Source organism: Rosa chinensis, chromosome 6, assembly GCF_002994745.2.
Source record: "Rosa chinensis cultivar Old Blush chromosome 6, RchiOBHm-V2, whole genome shotgun sequence".
NCBI classification, from domain to species: Eukaryota; Viridiplantae; Streptophyta; class Magnoliopsida; order Rosales; family Rosaceae; genus Rosa; species Rosa chinensis.
This window is the reverse complement of record NC_037093.1, coordinates 51,617,344-51,633,696: the sequence shown is the minus strand read 5'-3', so window position 1 is coordinate 51,633,696 and position 16,353 is coordinate 51,617,344. Positions and strand designations below refer to the sequence as shown.

Here is a 16,353-nt window from a genome sequence, read left to right as displayed (position 1 = left end):
CTTGAGAAAGCAATTAGCAGAATTAGATCCAAGAAGGTATCTCTTCCATCTGAGTATTTGATATTCTTTGTGGTATCTCTCTCTCTCTCTGATTTTTTTCTTTGATTTGTGGTAACTTTGTTTCGTCTTCTCTTTTCTCAGGATTGGAAGACATGTTCTCTTAAAAGAAAAGCAGGTAAACTGCTTGTTTTTGCAATAAAGAGAGAAGCCATAACTAATTGATAAGAAGCTGTAGGATTTATATTTTATGATTCTTTTGTTTAAAATTTAGTTTTGTCCACTCTACAAGATTAAAATGGACTGCTTTGTACGTAAAATTCATCTTTTCTTTGTAAGTAACATTGAAATTCATTGTTTCAGTTACTCAAAGCTTAGTTGTGCATAAAAATAGAAGGGCAAAGGAGGCATGGTGAAAAAGAAAAGGAGAGGAGAGAGGGCAAAGAAAGACGGGACGACAGGGATTTTAACCATGATGGCAGAAGGGACTTCAACATGCAGCGTTTTCCACACAAATGGAAATCCACTCGTAGAAGTGAAGACGCACTTAGCTGCTGACCAATTGCATCAAGGTGGGGAAGACAATGAAAGCCTGGGTGAACATCTCATTTCATCTTCTCATGACGATAAAAATTCTGCAAAAAGTGAGAATTGTGATGTTTTTGTGCAAAGGAGCAATTTTATGAAAACTTAATTTGTTTTCTGGATGTGTTAGTGTGCACAACCAAGTAGCTAAAACTTTAAACTTGCAGCTTCATGATCTCAGTAAAAAGTTTCTTGTCATTAGAAATCAGTATCAAAATAAAAATCAATGTCTCATGATTATCAACATATCGAAATGTGACCCCAAAATCGATGTACACAAAACCAATGCACATCGATATCCAAACACCAAACCGTTATCTACTATCAAAGTACAAATCAACTATTATAAAGTAAACTGATTTGCCATGAAATACAGGACATCGATTTTGAAAAATAGAAATGATGTCTACAAAACTACTAGACATCGTTTCAACCAACAAAAAACGATTTTCCTAGTAACATAAAACATCATTCTTAATAGATTAACCGATGTTGCCTAAAGGCACATACATCATTCTCAGGAGAATAAGGCTGCAAGATGCACGTAAAAATAGACACGAACAAACAAAAGTTTTTGGAGACTGATGTCTACGAGAGTATTAGACATCATTTCTGAAATTGTAATCGATTTAAATGTTCACTTAGGTATTGTTTGAGATATACTTTATTAAGCATAAAATGTGAAAATATGAAGAATTAAATATAGTTAACATATAAGATTATGATGATTATAACTATTATACATCGATTTGTGTTTCAGAATCGATGTTAGTTATTGTCTGGGACATCGGTTAAAAACTCGCTTATACTGATGTCTATATCTTTTACATCAGCCACAAAGAGATCGGTCAGAATTTAGTTTTACATCGGTTCTGGACTGATTTAAATGAACAGAATTCTAGTAGTGATTTCAGCCCCCTTTTTATATTGTCATTTCTACCATACTGCGTATAAAATTTACTACAAAAAATACAAATCCACAGCATCACGTGGGCGAGCTACCTAGTTTGATTTAGAAATCTTTGGAGTATACAAATTTAAAAAGGGTGCATACTTACAAAACTCAAAATATAACACAATATGTCTACTTATATTATATCCAAATTGTAGAGATATTTATATTGAAATTTGTACGTTTTTTTTTAAATAAAGATTCATTGCATTAGATGACCAGTCAAAAAGTCAGAGCCAAACATACACTTAAAAACATAAAAATGGCAACCATGCTCCTATCGAAGCAATCTAAACTCCTATCAAAGCAATGTAAACTCATTACAAGTCAATTTAAGTCCGCTTTGTAAAGCGAACCCATAAACAAAGAACAACTTCATGTCTTATTTAATTAGGTTATAAGGATTAATATTTCAGATGTATTGACTTTGTTTTACTTAATTGAAAAACTCGTACACTATTATAATTCTCTTATTGAATTGATTAGATTTTTCAAATCACATCATATATGTCTATTTCTAAACTTTTTGTAAATTTAGTGTCCCATGGGTGACGCATTAATCAAAGATTATGAAACAAGAAGAAGGATTGGACTAAATCAAAGCCTCCCAAAGCAATAACCCAATAACCAAGAAAACAAGTTATCGAAACCTAAATTAATGAAGACCCAAAAAATAAATATTATAATACAATGCTACAAAATAAGGGGAGACACATAATCACAACTTGTGGCCTAGTAATTGAGTGTTCAGATTGGGAACCCCTTAATCAGCGTTTGATCCACGAAGTTGTTGTTTGTTGCAAGGGAAAGAAGCATTAACAAAACCTCCAACTGCGGATTAATCTTTGGTTGAAAGTTTTGGGATACTGCAGGATTCAATCAAAAACAGAAAAACAAAAACAAAAATAAAAACAGAGACACGAACAAAAATGTTCCTTGGTTTGCCAAAGCATCTAACAAAGTGTGTATTCAATTTGCATAAATCGAGCTCAACTGTATAAATTTTAGTTGCTTGTATGGAATTGCCTGCTTACCTTACTTTTTGTTTTGGATTAGCAAGTGTCGGTCTTTGGCACCCTGTGATCTATGGATACTTTTTATGTGGAAATTGAAACTAAGAAAAGAAGCTAAAATAAAAAATAAAAAACCGAGCTCAACTGTGATTACACTAATTGCCCAAAGATGTGGTAAGCTCATGTAGCTTGGGATTCGAAACTTCAAAGCGCTACAGTAAGCCTAGTCAAGAGACTGATCGCATTGAAGTAGAGCAATTGAGAAGCTTATTTCGAGCTGTTTCAATGTTCGAACCAGGGGCAAATCCACATTGTAGGCTACTTGGGCTATAGCCCAACCCAAAATTATTGAGGTATACATTATATCTGGTAACCTTTTCATGAAACCAACTGTGGTTCAGTTGCCTAAGTTGCTGTATCTTTAACCTTTGGGTCGAGTTTGAGCCCCCACTAGCCCATTTTTCTGTGTTTTCTGCCTCTTTTTCCGTTTTTTCACCTATTTTCTTCTCTGCTTACAATATTTTCTTCTCTTGTTTCTTTTGTTCTTTCACCTATTTTCTTCTTCTTGATTACAGTTTTCTTCCATTGTTTTGCAAATTTTCTTTAAGTATTCTTTCAAAAAAAAAAAAAAAATCTTATAAGCAACCTTAGATTAGCCCGCCCCATTTTATATCCTAGATGAGGACTGGTTCGACCCCAGGATGAGAGTTGCATATTCCCACCAGAAGCGAGGCGGAAGCTTACAGTTCCTCTATGGAAACACATTCCAGTGATTAATCTAGGTGGAGGTGGAGCAGAAGGTCAAGTTTGCTATGGTACGATTATGGTACATTTGATAGAATTTAAAGTGTGAGTTATTCTTCTTTATTTCGTGTTTTAAGGAATCAAAGCGTGAGTTGTTTTTCTTATTTCTGGTGTGAGTTGTGTTAACTGTTTTGAGTTACTCATACGGGCTTGCAAAATCTTACCGGGTTTGTTGTGTGACAACCCGATACACTATTCAAACGGTGTAGGCCGGGTTTAATCCTGCAGGTTAGGATAATCGTGGTTGAAGCTGAGGTAGCGCCTTTGCAGCTTTACGGTAGGAAACCAAATTTATGACTTTACCGTTATTAAGACTTCCGCTTGTAGTGAGCTCTGAGGAGCATTTACGTTTTATTTTGTTGTTGATAATTTAATTTGTAAGCTTGTGTAATATATAACTCTGTGGAGCGAGTGTATATTAACCTTGAGGGTTCAGGACATCAGTATGTACTTGGTTTAAAGGGAAAAAAAAATCCAGGTATTTTATATTGATGACTGAACGCTCACGCATGTATAATTATGGGATTATATATCGATTTTTATTTGTGTAAAAATCAGGGGCGTGACAACATGAGTCCTTAAAGTGGTAAATTTTTTTAGTTATCACATGAGTCTTCAAGTAATAAAATGAGTTCTTAAAGTGGTAAAATAGTTAATGTATGAGAAATATTTGTTAGTAAATTTAATACAAAGATTAAATTAATTTCAATGAAAATTTAAATTATGTTGTAAATGATAATGACTATTCATGCAATAGGTATTGCTTAATGTATGCGATTGACAGACTCGTAATGTATGCGATTGACATTCTTGTAATGTGTGATTGATTAGTATAGCTATTATGTATTGCCTTTTATATACACGATGTAACCCTATATAAACCTCATGGTGAGATGAATAAAATACAATTATCAAATTCTCTACAACACGTTATCAGCACGATACTCTAACCCAAGCCCTAGCTAGAAAAAAAAAAAACCCTAACACCCGAAATTTCTTTCACCAAAAACTGCCGCAAGCTCCTAGCCTTTGTTAGCCATACCGTGCACTGCTCCTACAGCCCTTGAGCACCTGTGTGCCTCCTACTGCCCCAGCAGCACGCTCATTCCTGTGCAGATCAGTCTGTTTCCACGCCACAAAACATCTTGATTGGGACCTTAGATCAAAATCCTTCCTTCATCAAAGTTGTTCGTCTCTTCCTCTTCTATCTGACCTCCAAATTTCAGCCCTATTAGAGTTGTTTTGAGATCTGTACATCATTCGAAGTGGGAGTTGTTTAGAAGCTAATCTGCTCCAAATTTTAACAAGTAAGTTTTAAAGATTAAAGTTCCTGCTTTCTTGTCTTTTAAATTCCTTTATTTTCTGCAGGATTTTCAATATACGAACATGGTTCGATTATTTAATAAAGCAGAAATGTGGGGATTCACGCTTAACGAACTAAGAGTGTTCGTATGAACTAAGAGTGTTCGTATGAACTAAGAGTGTTCATAATTCTCGGACTAAGAGCGTCCATAAGCATCAAATTGTGACCATATTAAAATATTATTTTTCCTATCTACCCCTAACGACGGGAAGATTGTCTCATCAAAGTGACAATCCGCAAATCTAGCGGTAAATAGATCGCCTGTCAAGGGTTCTAAGTAGCGGATAATGGTTGGAGAGTCATATCCAACATAAATGCCTAATCGTCTTTGAGGACCCATTTTGGTGCGCTGTGGCAGTGCAATTGGCACATAAACTGTACACCCATATATGTGTATGTGTGAGAAATCAGCCTCATATCCAGTAACCATCTGGGATGCAGAAAAGGATTGAGTGGCAGTAGGCCTCAGACGAATGAGCACAGCTGCATGCAATATTGCATAGCCCCAAGCAGAAACAGGGAGATTGGTGCGCATAACCAATGCTCTAGCGACCATTTGAAGTCTTTTAATGGCAGCTTCTGCGAGACCATTTTGGATGTGAACATGAGGAACAGGGTGTTCAACCTCAATCCCAATGGACATGCAATAGTCATCAAACGTTTTTGATGTAAACTCTCCAGCATTGTCAATACGAATTGACTTAATGGGATGATTAGGGTGGTGAGCCCTTAACTTAATGATTTGTTCTAGGAGTTTAGTAAATGCATCATTTCTTGTGGACAATAGCATGACATGTGACCATCATGTCGATGCATCAACCAACACCATAAAATATCTAAATGGTCCACAAGTTGGTTGAATAGGTCCACAAATATCACCTTGGATTCTTTGTAAGAATGGAATATTTTCTTTAGTGTCCTTTGCATAAGATGGTCTTGATCCTAATTTTGCTAAAGAGCAGGCTTTGCAAAACGAAATATGAGCTTTAGAAGCAACCAGGGAAGTATCCGGTTGAGCCACGAAGTCACAATTGACTTTAGAAGTAGAAAAATGAACCAAGGAGGTATTGGTGGCGTCAATACCACTTTTGGGCCGCAGGGGGTAGGTGGCGCCAGCCCCACCTTGGATCGAATTTTGGTTCTGACTTCTTTTCGTTTTGAAAAATGGATGTCCGTGTGAAGTATTTAATATACGGATCATCATATCACGACCTGAGTGTCCCAAACGGTCATGCCAAAGCCTATATGTGTCAGAATCCCATAAGTCATCTCTCATGACATGGTTGAATTCAATAATTCGAATAGTGGTTGCATACAACCCACTAGATCGACACATAAGTTTCTCTAATACTCGTTTATGTCTGTAGTCATTAGAGGTGATGCAAAGAAACTCTTGTCCATTCTCACAATGTGTTTCCATATTGATAAGATAGTCTTCCCGTCGTTAAGGGGAGATAGGAACAATAATGTTCAACAGGAATGACAGGAATTGTCGTGGTCTGTCCCCACTTTGTCTCATCTTGATCCCCGAACCGCAAGTCAGAAATTGAAGTGCGGAGAATTCTCGATCTTCATAACGTAGCAGACTCTATGCCTAATGCATTTTTTGATATCACTAAAGTGACAAGATCACATATACCTGCTGTAAACGTGCCTGCAAGGATTGATGTCCCTAAAAATCATGGAAATGGCGCCACCCCTAGGGGTATTGGGCATGGCGCCTCCACCACTAATAGTGATGGCAATGTGGCTCAGGTCGAGCTCCCAGCAAGGAAACATGGGAGGCCCAAAGGTTCGATGGATTCTCACCCGAGAAAGAAAGCGAGTTTGGCACAGAAAGATCCATTAATCATCGACATAAATAACCCGTCTCATGAAGATATTCCGGATTATGGTTATGTCCAAGAGACATCATTGGGTGACGCTCCAATGTTAGAACCAATTCCAGGTAATAGGGAGATCTCCATGAATTACGCTAGTGTACATGAGACATTGAATCTAGATTCTATTATCCTTGATGATGTGTTTGCATATTCTATTGCTCAAGGAATTATAGAACACGATGATATCGAACCTCGCTCCGTTGAGGAATGTCAACGAAAAGCAGACTGGCCTAAATGGAAAGATGCGACCTAGGTTGAATTGGATTCACTACCAAAGAGACAAGTATTTGGGCCTATAACGCTGACACCCCCAAGTATAAAGCCTGTTGGCCATAAATGGGTCTTTGTTAGAAAGTGTAATGAGAAAAATGAGGTTGTTAGATACAAAGTCCGCCTTGTGGCGCAAGGTTTCTCACAACACCCTGGAATCGATTACGAGGAGACATATTCTCCCGTAATGGACGTTATAATGTTCCGCTACCTTGTTAGTTTGGTAGTTTCCGAAAAACTTGACATGCAACTTATCAATGTGGTTACAGTATCACTATGCCAAAAAGGCCTTCAGACGATAGAACTGTTCTGTCGTCTGAACGAAGAAAAATGTGTCGTCTAGTACGGTGTCGTCTCTTGGGGGCATCAGACGACAGAAGTGTTCTGTCGTCTGAAAAATCAGACGACATAAAAAAAATAAAAGTCTTGTGTTGTCTAATGAGTTTTGCATTTTGGGAACATTGTGATCTGTATCTTTAAAAGCATTCAAACAACAGTTTTGTATTGTCTGATAAACAAAACAACCACAGTATTTTTTAAATACTATTGTGTGAAGCATATTTGCAAGACTTATTTGTGTGGTCTGAATGCCCTAAAGTAAGAAATATGAAGACTCATATGTAGTGTCTTCTGGCATACAACAACAATTAAATGTTGTGCAAATTGACTTTAAACAACAATTATCTGTGGTCGTAAAGCGCATCAGAGGACAATTAAGTGTCGTTCTAGTGTAGGTTTATATGACATTTAAATGTTGTGTGAAAGGTTTTGAAATTATACATATGTGATGTTGGAAAATGGTTTAGACAATAGATATCATATCCTTTTTGTTATGTCAGTCTCATTACAACGACAATTTACTGTCGTTTGAGATTATTAACACGACAAATATTTGTGATCTGAATATAAAACGGACCACTAATAGTACGTCTTTTATATTGTCTGTGATCAAGTCCAATCACACTTATTTGTTGTTGTTATACGCTTTAGCCAATACTTGCATCTAACGTATGTTGTTGTTTTGCCTTTTAGACTACAATTTTCTGTTGTCCTAATGCCCAAATGACAATAGCCTTCTAATTGGTTTTTGTGTTGTTTTTGTGCAGATGTAACCACACGTTTTGGTGTGCTTTTGTTGTAGGTTCCAATTTGATACAACGCATTTTAGTAGTCCCGTATTACAATTGGTATGCATGCATTCTGGAAATTAAAATTGGCTATTCCTGAAACCATGAAATCCACATCCAAAATTATTCATTGCAATTTCCATTAATCCACCATTGTCTCATGTACACAAACCTAATCATCAACATCAATTCTAAATGGCCCATATCTACTAATCTGGGCAGCCAGCAAAATATATGCATATAGTACTGCTTGCTAATAAACCAGAAGCACTACACAATCTGGGCAACCAACTAAACAACATAGCAAAATAGCTAGCAGTACTGCAATCAAAATCTGGCCTAATATATATATCAACTACGCATGTCCAAAAGTTGATGCTACATATCTCCAACTACTAGTTAACCTACACACTAGTTATCTTTGAACTTAAGAACATACTTTGCCCACTCTGCCTGGACAACATCAACATTCTCCATTGTGTAATAGTGACTAGAAAGCGTGCCCGCGCTTTGCTGTGAATAGGGTATCTGATAATGGAAGTTGAAATGGATCACAATATGCTCTCAAGCTGCTTGACATTCACAGATTCATCAAACCTAAATAATCAACTAGAGAAGCAGACTTTTAGAAAATGTGAATCAGATATGTTATCAGAAGAGGTATGAAGAACTGTAAATGTATATTTATTTTGCCAATTGAAATGTAAACTGTTGCCAAGAAATAAAATAAAGTGAGATGTGTTTGCCGCTTAAGGCAATAATTGTGTGTGTGTGTGTGTGCGCGCGCTTACATATATGAATGGATCTTCTCTGAAAAGGCCGTATGCAGGGAAAGAGAGACTCATCAAGAAGGTTGCAAGAGAAAGATAGAATGGCATGAACTTAAAGCTCCTTGTCTTGATCACTAATTTATGAAATAATGGATATATGTTAAATCACATGTGTGGTAAATGTGAAATTAAAGAAACTCAGAAATTGCAGTGTCTGAAAGCAAGTTAAAAGTGATCTGTTAGCGGTGAAGTAAACATTGAGATAAGTGAAAAAACACTTGAATATCTGATAAATGTTTGCCTTCCATCATAGTGTAAAACTCTTAAGCTCACAAAGACTATTTATTTTGTTTTGAAAATTCTGGTATTAGTTTTGCCTAACAGTAACTAAAGCAAGTTAAAGAAATTCCTATCAGGGGAAAGAGCTAACATGAGGAGTGAAGTAGATGCCTTTGATCAGTCATACCTGCTTTCTAACATGCTTATGGTAATCTGGATTGCAAAAAACTGATCAGCTATTGCTCGAAACTGCAGCATGTTGACTAAGTATATTACAAATCATAAGTGCAGTATGTTTGACTTAATCCAAGCAAACAAATAAATTGAGGTGACATATATGTCTGATATTGAACTTGGAAATTTCCATCACCCTCAATTTGCAACTCAGATAGATCATAGGTAGCCAACCTAAATAAATAAACAAACATTACTATTTAGTATATTCCAAATTCATGTTTATTTTTCTGCTACACTATGAACCCAAGTATGCTTCTTTCCAGAGATCCCTATGAATCAAATAGAGGAATCAATATGACATCTCACTGCAACATGACATTTTGAGACATGGCATGCATTTCAGAAACCATTCAAGTTACTTACCTGATCAAATCATGTTCAAACTTGGTGATTTCTCGAAGCATTTTCCAAAAGTATGGGTTGAACAAGTTCTTCTTTTCTGCAAACAAGCTTGAGAGACTATTTCGACTACCCCATTCACAGCCCCGTCCAGTTTAGTATAAACTGTCTAGTGCAAGTTTAAGGATTGTGTTTATAGAAGTTGCACAGATGATCTAACATATGGAACTAACTCTCTGCATACATTAGCATTATGTTCAAATTCAAGTAAAAAAGTACCAAAACAAGCAGATGGTTAATAATCAGATAATAAAAATATATTTGCATAATTAAGGAAGGGACTTAGAGAACAACCAGGGTGCTACTTATATGATTGAAGACCATGAAACCAAGGTCTAAATCAACACCATCATATGTGACAGTCCTGGCATGATCACCCGGGTAGTCTTTTTTCTCATATAGAACCACTTCAACGCCTTCTTTTGCAAGAAAATAAGTTGAGACAAAACCACTAATACCAGAACCAATCAAAGCCACTTTCATCTTTCACTTATCTTAGTTCTACTTCGAATCCTCCTGCATGAATATGTATGTGAGTTAAGAACCAGAGAAATGTATGTGTACTTACTTAGAAGCATATATAGAGAATATTGTAAAAATTTTCACGAAAATATAGGAAAATTTAAAGGTTGAACCTGAGCAGAATTTCAAGATACTCTGCTCTCTCTAGTCCGTTCAGATTCAGAAAAGAAATAAACCAATTAAGTTTAACCTCCGGCCAACTGGTTTTTTTTGTAGCTTTGAGTCTTAAATAAAGAAATAAAAGTATAAAACTCAATGGATTAATTTCAGTTTACCTACTCTAACTTTAAGTCAGTCCTATTTGCAGTGAGATGTCATAGTCATGCCTCTATTTGAACCTAAGTTGCAACAACCAGAGATCCCTCATATGCTTCTTTGCAGTACACCAAAAAATAGTGATCGCATTTTATTACAATAAGGCATGACATTCTAGCTTAAAACTATTAGCTGAAATAGCTAGATAGATATGGTGTAAACTCTTCTAAAGAAAGGATTCAAATTAAGTACTATCACTGATACAAATCAAATCACGTTTCATATCACTACTATTCTTCAATTAGGAACTGAAAGTTTACTAATTAAAAGCAATAAAATATATTAGTATCATCATATACAATACCTTTCTAGACTAATCTCAGTAAAAACAAATAGCAAAGACCCTTTTAGCAATTATATGAGAAGTCAACCCATCCAATAACAAAGAACAAATGAATGAATAGCAAAATCTATTATCACAGGGAACAAAGTTTTCGACATCAATTGATTAATCTACGGAGAAAGACGAAGATAGATAATTTCGTAATAGAAATCAATTGATTGTATGAAAAGGAAATTTTACCCAGGGAGGCTTCTCGAATTGGAAAGCAGATGGTGACTTTGATGGAGGCTTCTCAAATTGGAAAGCAGTTGGAGATGTTGGTTTTATACACAGGGATTCAGAGCAAAAGTGTAATCCGAGAGTGAATCCCTTTTCAACACTGTACGTCTCTACTCCAAATTTTTGAAAGGGAATACTCATTATCATCCTGCAAACTAAAATATTTTTTTAGGATCTTAAGGTTGAAAATCAAAAATGAAAGCCTGCAAAAAGAGTTTCAATAAGATACTTGTGTAGATAACTAGTTATTCATCAGATCCATCCTAAATTCCTATGAGATAAACCCACAAGATAAGAAAATATTTAGCATTCTAGTACCATGAATTTTCTAGGTCATAATTAAAGAAAGCAAGACATAATTTCTGCAAAGAAGACCAAGTATGCCTATAGGCGTAGTACTATCTTGTTTTCTGCAGCTGCTTGTTTGAAAGATCTGGGGTAATCTTCAGGCATTTGATTGCCCTTCTGCAATTTCAAAATTGATAAAGCCTGCAACCAAAAAATGAAACATGAGACATGATCACAATTCTAAAAGAACAAGAAAGCAAAACAAAATAAAAAAATAAAGCTTCTAAATAAGCAAAAGTTTATAAGAAAACAAAAATGGCCCTATACTTAGAAACCAAGGCATAAGCTTTACCAATCCCAATTCCAGGAACAGATGGAAGGAAATCACAGCCAGCCAAGACACACATACCTGCAATAATGCCAAAGAATCAATATGCTTTAGATCTTCAGGTAAAATGAATTACCAAGATAAGCTCTTTAGGGATCTCTTTGGTCCCTGCACAAAAAAGAAGAACTCTCACAATAGAAGTCATCGCTCACAATGTGTATCTCTGTGTGTGTGTGGGTGAAGGACATCAAATATCATAAGACAATAGGGATAAGAGGTAGATACCTTTTCCAAAGAGGTAACACAGGAGGGACTAGGAAGCAGCCTCATCAAGTAAGAGTTGAGCCTTCTGCCTCATCAACTTATCTTCTACAATCTGATGCCGTATGTTGGAACCATACCTACAGAAAACAGATGGTATTAAAGAAAGAATTCTTTATGCACTTCTAAATGCTAGCTGAGCTATTGAAAATATGCCAAGCAGTAGTCAACTTATCAATCAATCAATGATGTAATTCATAAAAATTTCGATTAGAAAACGATAAACACAACAATTAATTAGATTAGAGTATCTCACTATACCGAAAGTATATCTGCATTAATCCCAGTAAGAACTCCATAGTGAAGGAAGTGGATAAGATTGTTCTAATCGTCCTTAAAGGATAAGCACATGCATAATGGACTTTTGGCTAAGTAACAAATCAAATTCCTCTTCTGAAAGGAAACGTACTTGACCACAATCTAATCCCATCACTATAATAGCTAATATATTTGTTGTTTCTCTAGCAGAACAAAACTGATGACTCTAGCTCCCTCTCCAAATCAAATCAATTCAAAACCATAAACCAAAATTCCCACAGATAATCAAAAGCTGACAAATATCAGCTTCCCAACTTCAGCCAAAAGGCAGAGTCTTATAACACACTTATCAGCTGACAAAATCTAAATCACAGAAGATCGTGGGATTTGTTGTTGTTCATAATCTATATCTATGTAGTTATGTATATAGCTTTAATCACAAAATAACGGATTTTATGTAGTAAAGTATATGGCAAATCCCAAAAGCTAGGCCTCTGAGGTTGTTCAACTCAAGAAGCAAAGCATGCAGTTGTTGACCGTTCTCTTCCCCTAAAGATACTCTCTCACACTTGATGTGTCTACCATGCACAGAACCCAAACATCCTTCTTTCTTTATTTTTGGTTATGTCCGTTAACAAAGTAGAAGAGACCAGAGGGATGGAGACATTGTACACTGTGACATTCTTGCTCCCAAAGTCATTGACCCTATAGCTAGCTAAAGCTATGTGTCTTATGTTGAATTAAGGTTAAAAGCTTGATTATTTAGCTCACAAAACAATGCAGTCTACCTTTGTTTAGTGTCAAAGCTACTCCTTAAGTAGATGTTCGTTAAGGTGGGTAAATTTGGTTCACACAGCTCTCTCTCTCTCTCTCTCTAGCCTCTGGGCACAATTTTTACTGCCTGTGCTTTCTGTTTTCAAAAAAGGCTCAGTTTTTAACACCACCCAGATGTTTCAAAAGCCATTTTGCACCACTCTATTGCAAATGGGTGCGTTGCTTTCATCAACATTGTATTTTTTTTTCCTAAGTCAGATATGCTTACCAAACAAAGAATGTAGAAAGTTTTTATTTTCCATCTATTCCTTTTTTCTCTAGATCAGATATCCTTACCAAACAAACAATGTGCAAAGCTTTTATTTCCCATCTATTCGTTCAATACAACAAACCATATAAACTAACGACATTTCCATGTTGTAAATATATGCAGAAAGTGTATCACACTTCCACATTTTGATGCTACATATATATTGTGCAGAAATTCATAAAGCATGCTACAATAAATTGGACTTGAAAATGTAAATGATGATGACTATCCAATGAGTATATATTGTTTGCAAACCTGTATCAAAAGACAACAAGGCGTAGTTAATTCCACCAAAAGATATTGTCTCTGTGAATCTTTCCAAAGCTTCAACCTACTACAAAAACCTTTTTGTAGCCTGAAATCACCAACAAACAGCAAACCAAAAGTAGATGAAATTAAAGGTTTTAAAGGGGAGAGAGAGAGAGAGAGAGGAAAAAAAAAAGAACTAAATTTAGTTTTTCATCTACAAAACTGATTTCAACTTATATAATATTCAAAGAATGTCATGTAGTGTACCTGTAAATAAACAAATACTTTGATATAATGACAATCATATAATTCATAACATTCACGTACTGTTTTTAGCTAATTCTTATCTTTATTTCTTTCAAATTCACATCAATTGCTGTTCACTCTTCTTTATCTGTAAGCTCATTGACATTCATAGAAACACAAAGTAAAAACAAAGTTAAACAAATTCAGATATAAACCCACATCAAGAAATTAAGAGAATTAATTAGCAAGTACCTATGGGTAATGGAGAAAAAGGGATTACCTCAAATTTGGCATTCTATGTTGCAGCACTCTTGGTGAAGTTTACACTGCCTGAGACAAAAAAAGAAGTAAAGAATGGTACACTTATGCGTGAACTAATATGCATTTACAATACTAACACATCTTTACAATTATTGTCAAAATGAGGACATACATAATTGACTCTGAAACATTTATGCACGATTCTTCAAGTCTTAGTATCAGGTCAGGAAAAGGTATCAACCCTGAAAACAAAATATACCAAGAAACTTTATCCATATAGACAACTAAAATGCGATGTCAAGTCAATATACTTTGTCACATTTAGAAGAATCTCAAGACTGGAAGGCAAGTCTAGTTGAGATACCTTGAAGAGCAGAGTCAAGTAGAGATGCAAATAAAGTAAAAGTTGTATCTCCATCATCAGCCTGCGAGTCCTCCTCATGCTTGCAAAGCTTCAACAAATATTGGATTGCCTCAGTGCTACACAGATTTGATATGGCATTATATGTTGCATAGTTTTACTAGCTCTGAAATCGTAATACAAGATTTGAAATCAATTTCAATCGAAGGAAAACTGCAGCACCAAAATCGAAGATAAACCCCCAACACAAAACCCCAATATAACTATATCCATTTCAATCACCCCATCCCCAAATAGAAGAAAAAACCTAATCGAAATCAAACCCTAAAATCAAAATTTTGGATAATAAGCAAACCCAAAATTTGCAGATAAAAACCTAAAATCGATCAAAGATTGAACCCACTCAAAACTCAAAACTAGAAAAAAGATTGAAACCCTAAATTGCTTACCAATATCCGAATCGAAAACATGCTTTACTGCTTGTTGGAGAGCTCCATTAATCCGGACACCAAAGATGAAGTAGAGACTAAGAAGAAGAATCAAGAGAGTGAGAAGATGAAGGAGAGAGTGAGAATCGGATAAATCTGAAAGAGCTGAGTAAGAAGGAGAGAGGCCGTGTTTGAGTTTTTCAGTTTCGCGGGTTCCCGGTCGAGCTGAGAGAAGCAGCGTGAGAAGGAGAGAAAATGACTTGATTGCGACGAATAGAGATAAAAAAGCACAAGTCAAAAACCTAGAAAATTTTAAAACAAGCTCTACACTCAGACGACATTTAAATGTTGTCTGAATGTCACAGCATTTTCTAGTCAACTAGAGCTTGGCTATTTGAGAGGGAAAAGTACTTGATCAAATTTTAGATATCCCTCCAAATTTGAGATAGGAAATCATCATCTTTTACAACAACAAAAATGTATTGTCTGAATGCTAGCCATTTTTCCAAATTGAACTGGTATGGTTTGAGCCTATATTCAGACAACATAAAAAAAAAATATGTCGTCTGAAAAACTCAGACGACAGAAAACAATACTTGTGTCGTCTGAAGTGTGTCGTCTGAAGGCCTTTTTGGCATAGTGTATATCTCTATGGGGATCTAGATAAAATATATATATATATATATATATATATATATGAAGGTTCCAGATGGACTTCAATTACCCAAGTCAAGTGGCTCTAAACCACGGAGCACGTTTTCAATAAGATTGAGATGCTCAATATATGGATTGAAACAATCCGGATGGATGTGGTATAACCGTCTAAGTGACTACTTGATTGGGAAGGGATATGTCAACAATGAAATATGCCCATGCATGTTTATAAAGAGGACAAGTTCCGGATTTACAATTGTACCAGTTTATGTCGATGACATGAACCTAATTGGAACTCTAGATGAGTTAAAGGAAACTGCTAAGTACTTGAAATCCAAATTTGAGATGAAAGATCTTGGAAAAACACGGTTTTGCCTATGACTAGAACTTGAGCACCGTAGTGATGGGATTATGATCCATCAGTCAACATATACTAAAAAATTATTAAGGCTCTTTAATGAAGATAAAGCAAAGCCTGTGAGTACTCCCATGATCGGTCGTAGTTTTGACCCTTAAAAATATCTGTTTCGTCCAAGGGATGATAATGAAGACTTATTAGAGGCTGAAGTGCCCTATCTAAGTGCAATAGGCGTATTATTGTACTTAGCTCAATGCACAAGACCAGACATCTCATTCGCAGTGAACTTGTTAGCTCGACACAATTCTGCGCCAACACGCTGCCATTGAATTGGCATAAAGACAATCTTTCGATACTTGAGAGGTACGATTGATATGGGCTTGTTCTATCCCTACAGAGAGAAAATAAATAACGGAAGTGTGGGATCGGACTCCACAAG

At 35.8% G+C, this 16,353-nt stretch overlaps 2 long non-coding RNA genes across 6 annotated transcripts; both read right to left on the bottom strand.

Annotated features, from left to right (window-relative positions):
* Positions 1-8,104: 8,104 nt before the first annotated feature.
* LOC112174167 lies at positions 8,105-9,485 on the bottom strand. The gene is made up of 2 exons (XR_002925876.2): positions 8,786-9,485; positions 8,105-8,522 (listed from the first exon to the last, which is right to left on the bottom strand). It is a non-coding gene; the product is annotated as an uncharacterized LOC112174167 (long non-coding RNA).
* Positions 9,486-10,075: 590 nt separating this feature from the next.
* Positions 10,076-15,190, bottom strand: LOC112173886. Of its 5 annotated transcripts, none has more exons than XR_005801286.1 (9): positions 14,924-15,190; positions 14,478-14,640; positions 14,286-14,355; positions 14,133-14,182; positions 13,613-13,712; positions 11,980-12,095; positions 11,397-11,567; positions 11,040-11,233; positions 10,076-10,195 (listed from the first exon to the last, which is right to left on the bottom strand). It is a non-coding gene; the product is annotated as an uncharacterized LOC112173886 (long non-coding RNA). The 5 variants fall into 5 exon arrangements; XR_005801285.1 differs by having other exon boundaries at positions 11,040-11,226; XR_005801283.1 differs by having other exon boundaries at positions 11,040-11,567.
* Positions 15,191-16,353: the final 1,163 nt, after the last annotated feature.